The 6,000-nt window shown below is 40.8% G+C and overlaps 1 long non-coding RNA gene across 1 annotated transcript; it reads right to left on the bottom strand.

The window, feature by feature from the left end:
• Nucleotides 1-1,689: 1,689 nt before the first annotated feature.
• On the bottom strand, nucleotides 1,690-5,233 carry LOC126956762 (uncharacterized). Its single transcript, XR_007726464.1, has 4 exons — nucleotides 5,079-5,233; nucleotides 4,789-4,985; nucleotides 3,010-3,071; nucleotides 1,690-2,308 (listed from the first exon to the last, which is right to left on the bottom strand). It is a non-coding gene; the product is annotated as an uncharacterized LOC126956762 (long non-coding RNA).
• Nucleotides 5,234-6,000: the final 767 nt, after the last annotated feature.

Genomic DNA, 6,000 nt, shown 5'->3' with positions numbered 1-6,000 from the left:
AGTGTTAAGTGTATGACTCAGTTATCCCCATGAAGAAGCAAGGGAGCTGGGATACCTTAACTCCCATCAGTTATTGGTTAAGGAGTGTTCTTGGGTATGTGTTAATTTCTTGGTATTTCAGGCCTGCTCTGCAAGCAGGCAGAACAGCCTTCTAAGGCTTAGAGAGAGGGAGAAACAGAGACTTCAGACAAAGAGGCACAGAAGGAAGTCAGTAGGACTCAGGGGTGTGAGCTAAACAAAGCTGTGATTTCTTTACTTCAGGACTTCTCAGAACCTCTAATATGCTAAAGTAGATATTGAATATCCAAAAGTGAAGTTATGATATGCAGTGTTTTCCAAATCTATTTCATCACAGAGCCTTTGTTTTGTGGATTATTTTTGGATTTGTACTTTGTAACACATACTTTGAGAAATGCTGTCTTAGAATATCCTGGACTTAAGGCATAACCGGCTATAAAAATTTGTAGGAGTTGAAAACCAAACATCGTATGTTCTCACTCATAAGTGGGAACTAAGCTATGAGGATGCAACAACATAAGAATAATACAATGGATTTTGGGGACTTGGGGAAAGGGCGGGAGGGGGGTGAGGGATAAAACTATACATTGAGTACAGTGTACACTGCTCAGATGATGGGTGCACTAAAATCTCAGAAACCACCACTGATATGGTTTGGCTGTGTCCCCATCCAAATCTCCTCTTGAATTGTAGTTCCCATAATCCCCATGTGTGGTGGGAGGGACTGGTGGGAGGTAACTGAATCATGGGGGTGGTTTCCCCCATGCTATTCTTGTGATAGTGAGTAAGTTCTAATGAGATCTGATGGTTTTATAAGGCACTTCCTCCTTTGCTCAGCTCTTTCTTCTCCTTGCTGCTGCCATGTGAAGGATGTGTTTACTTCCCCTTCTGCCGTGATTGTAAGTTTCCTGAGGCCTCCCCAACCATGCTGAACTGTGAGCCAATCAAACCTCTTTCCTTTATAAATTACCCAGTCTTGAGTATTTCTTCAGAGCAGTGTAAGAATGGACAAATACAACAACTAAACTCATTCACATAACCAAACACCACCTGTTCCCCAAAAACCTATTGAAATAAAAGAAATTTGTAGGACTTTATGGCATCCACTTCAAAATGTTGAAGTAACCATTGGGTAAACTGTCAAACCTTTGGACAACAAGCATAATTATTATATTTTAAAAAATGTAACAGAGGCCAGACGCAGTGGTTTGTGCCTGTAAATCCAAGCATTTTGGGAGGCTGAGGCAGGAGGATTGCTTGAGGCCAGGAGTTTGAGGTCAGCCTGAGCAACATAGTGAGACCCCACCTCTCCAAATATAAAAAATTTAGCAAGGTGTAGTGTACATCCCTGTAGTTCCAGTTACTCAGGAGTCTGAGGTGGCAAAGACTGCTTGAGCCCAGGAGATGGAGGCTGCAGTGAACCATGATGGCAGCATTGCACTCCAGCCTGGGTGACAGAGTGAGACCCTGTCTCAAAAAAAGAAAAAAAAAATAACAAATGACTATCGTAGATGATTCTATTGTCTTATCATTTGAAGGGTAAGGCAACACAGGCACAGAGTTTCACTCACATGCTTAAGGCTGTTAACAAGTTTGTGCAAAGTCAGGACTAGAGTCTAAACTCAGGGTTCCCTCTTTCCCCTAACTAAGCTGACTTTGCGGATCACGCATTTTAAATTAAACCCAAGGCTACGTTGGAATAACATTCTGTCCTGTAATCTTCCACTTATGTTGCTAGACTTCTCCACCACTTTTCTTTGTCGATAAGTATTTAACAGGTAGCAGAATCTTGGTTGTTTTTGTTTTGTTTTGTTTTTAAGCTCAGTTTTGCAAATAAAGATCTTGGTCACTGTGTACCCTTTTCCTGTGGCTGGCTGGCAGGCAGCCTCCATTCTCTAGACTTGGGATTTGCCCTGGCTTCGTGAAGAAGTCTATTTTTCTTCCCACTTGCATTTCTAGATCGTGGTCATAAATATTCCTAAGCTCATGATGCCAGTGAGTCAGAGAGACTAGTTAGGTCAAGAACTGCAGTCATGAACTTGCTTGTGGATGATTTCTTGTACTATTGAGTATGATTATGAACAGTAGCTTTAATATGTAGCCATATCCATTTGGCAGTTACGGGCATCCTAAGATCTTGGCAGATGTGCATACAATAGGCATATACCCACACAAAGGTTTAGCATGCTGACTTCTGGTTACCCAGGATGCTTTGCCCAAGTAAGTGGGTTTTTATGTCCAGGGACATGGCCTTGGTTCTCAGATGGAGAGAGATAATGGGAAGACATTTCTGTGGAAGATAAAGAACAGGGAGTTATTATTTGTTCTTATCCTGTGTTCCTAGGATGATAAATGGAAATGAATAGGGTTTTCTGCTGGTTGTTTCTGACCATCAACCTTTTTATGCTGTCCACTATATATTCTTATATATTGATGGTCACAAACTTGAGGTGTAAATCATTCAAGGTCTGTATAGTAAAGGCAGTAACAAAAGATGTCCTAGTAATCAGTAATATTATTGCCAAGCATGGCTTCTCCTATTCATTTCTGCTCATCCTCCAAGACAAAGGAAAAGACATGCACAGTTCATTAGGTAACTAAGTTGTGAAAATAGTGCCATTTTTCTTGAAACAGTAATAGAGATTTAAAGGCTTGTTTTCATTAAAATTGCTGGATGAAAATGTCTACAATGTACCTTTATTATGATTTACTTCTATGTACTATGTATAAATACCAAATATTTAACCAGCCTTCTCATTCTCTCATTTCTGGGAGTTCAAAATTTAGTACTAGGTTTTAAATGATATTATCTACATGCAGGGAAACTGTCTTAAACATGTTTCTTTATTATGTAGCTCTGGCTAAAACATGGGTCAGATTAGACACACTGAAACATAATTCTGTAGAATAAATTCTCAATACAGTGTGATAAGCTTATAAGTGGTTAGTTTTAATCATATAATATTAGTATTTTGATGGAATGACTCTTACCATTAGAAATATCCCTCAAGTTTTAGCAGTTACTCATATGGCCTCATAATGGTGCTGATCATCTGGTGAATACAAAAGTAAGAGAGAGACATGGTTTTTGCTTTCGAGGAGTTAATAATCAGTCTGGCTAGACATGTATTTCTGTGATAAATAGAAGGTGATAAAACTCAGATATCATTCAGGCAGTAGATTGTGTGGTGTAGACTTTGAGAGAGAGATACATTTATAAGAAGGAAGACCATTGTGGGCTGGGGATGTTGAAAAGGCCTTCTTGCAGGAGGGGAGGCAGACTTTATTCAGAATTTCATACCTCTGGGGCTCTGAATTTTTTTTTAAATTTTGAGATGGAGTCTCACTCTGTCACCCAGACTGGAGCAGTGGTGCGATTTTGGCTCACTGCAACCTCCACCTCCCAGGTTCAAGTAATTCTCCTGACTCAGCCTCCCAAGTAGCTGGGATTACAGGCACTCACCACCATGCCTGGCTAATTTTTATATTTTTAGTAGAGACTGGGTTTTACCATGTTGGCCAGGCTGGTCTCGAACTTCTGACCTCAGGTGATCCACCTGCCTCAGGCTCTCAGAGTGCTGGGATTACAAGCGTGAGGCACTTTGCCCAGTGGGGCTCTGAAATTTATTGCTGAGTTCTCTATATGCTCAATGCTTGTGGGTCCACATCGAGTCCAATTCATTTGCGCTCATAGGTGGACCCAATGGAGCTGACTCTCCTATGAACATTCTCTTCTATCTACCAAAGAAAGTGACTATTCAGACAGTATTTTGCATGGTCTATCTTTTCTTTTCATATTACCTTTGGGTAGACACTACTAAAAGGTACAAAGATAGGCTACACATTTAATTTTTTGCTTTAGTCCACTCTCTTGAAAAGAAAGGGCTTTTCTCTAATGAGTAATGTGTTATGGGTGCTTTTCTCAAAAGAGTAGTGTGTTGTAGTAGAAAGAGCAATGAGGTTGGAAGTCAGGAGATTGAGATTTGAGTCCTGGTCCCAACATTTCCTAAGGGATGTTGATCAGCTAATTAAACTCCTCCTAGTGTCAGTTTTCTCATCTATAAAATGGAAAAATATGACATACTTCATCTATCTCTTATGTTGTTGTAAGGATCAAAAGAAATAATGCAAGTAAAAATATTTTTATAACCTGCAGTACCTGATACAAATATGAGGTATTATTAATGCTACCTTAAACGAATATATCATTTTTCCTCATCTGCAAAATGGAGACAGGAATTGTATCTATGTCATTGGATTACTCTAAATAGTCAATGGAATAAACCATTTAACGTCTTCTAGAATCGGGCTGCGTGTGGTGGCTCACTCCTGTAATCCCAGCACTTTGGGAGGCTGAAGTGGGTGGATCACTTGAGGTCAGGAGTTTGAGACCAGCCTGGCCAACGTGGGGAAACCCCATCTCTACTAAAAATAGAAAAAATTAGCCGGGTGTGGTGGTGCACGCCTGTGGTCTCAGCTTCTCAGGAGGCTGAGGCAGGAGAATCGCTTGAACCCTGGAGGTGGAGGTTGCAGTGAGCCAAGATTGTGCCACTGCACTCTAGCCTGGCCAGCAGAGCAAGACTCCGTCTTAAAAAAATAAAAATAAAAATAAAAAGTCTTCTAGAATATTTCATGGCAAATAGTAAGTACTCATTAAATCCAGAGATTTCAAAGATAAAAAGCTTGTGACCTAAAAAGACCCTTTAAATCTTAAAGCCTTCCAAAAAATTTTTTGCTTGTAACATTTTCACTAGTCAAATTCACCTTTACCTGCAATGTTAAAATGTCAACTTTGAGTGAGGTTGATCATTCACAAAACAGTCGTTTTCTCTGTCACTCTGTGCTGCTCAGATCAAGCAGGCAAGCTGGTCTTTGGTTCTGCCCGGATGGTGCCAGGTGAGAGGGGGAATCAATTCTATCAGATTCTCAAAGTGTCATCCAAGGTGTCGTCTTCCCTATTATTCATGCTGTAATTTGACAGCATCCATACTTTAGTTTCTGGCATAAATTAATAATTTGTTATTGAATAATTATCCTGTTGAATACAAACCAGACATCACCTCATTGGTGTCTCAGTGAAACCACGGATTTTCCCCCAGGCACTTTGAGAAGGTTTTCTCAGGACCAAGTGGATGAACTTGGACCATCAGTGGTGACTGCCTAGATAAACTGATGTCTGGACCAAAGAGTCTTTGCAATCCCTTGGATTAGTCCTCCTTTGACTGTAGTTTTCTGTGAAGTGGCCAACAAACAACAACAACAAAAATTCTGTTGGTACACAGCAGGGAAAGCTAATCAAACTCAAACAGGGAGCTTTGAGGCCGGTTTCTCCAGAAGCCTAAATATCTTATATTTGCATATGGTTCTCAGACCTTAGGTATCCATGGATATAGTTTTGGGGAGTGGAATTGATTTCTAAAGAGGAAAATCATGTTTTCTGGGAAAGTGAAAGGCACTAAAAGGCGTATAATTTTTCTCAAACTGAAGATAATTTTTGTCAGAAGAATCTATCATAAGAGAATATCCAGCTCTTCAGTCTTTATTTCTCCAAGGATCCTGCTTTTAGTCTTACAAACTGAAACTCGCCGGGGGAGTGGTTTAAAAATTAGACTGGAGTCTGGTCAGATGTGGTCTGTTGCAGCTGGGGGTCAGTAGAGTAAGGGGCCTGTTTGGAGGGAATGCATAGTTCTCCATTAGCCCTCCAGGTTTCAGGGTATGGCAGGTTCCGCTCACTTACTCTTGTTACTTCCTCACCATGCACACAGTGAAACTACCTTTCCCAGCCTCCTCTGCACTCAGGTGTGCACGTGACTGAGTTCTGGCCACCAACATGTGGGTCGAAGTATTATGTTGCCCATTCCAGTCCTGGCCTCTAAGACCTCCTCTGACTCCTTGTTCTTCCTTCTCTGCACCCCTGACTCAGAAATGAAGCCCGGGAAACTTTGTAAGCTGTGAATTTGTGCAGACTTGTCCGTTTATGCA

Source organism: Macaca thibetana, chromosome 6 (genome assembly GCF_024542745.1).
Source record: "Macaca thibetana thibetana isolate TM-01 chromosome 6, ASM2454274v1, whole genome shotgun sequence".
NCBI classification, from domain to species: domain Eukaryota; kingdom Metazoa; phylum Chordata; class Mammalia; order Primates; family Cercopithecidae; genus Macaca; species Macaca thibetana.
This window is presented reverse-complemented; position numbering and strand designations above follow the sequence as displayed.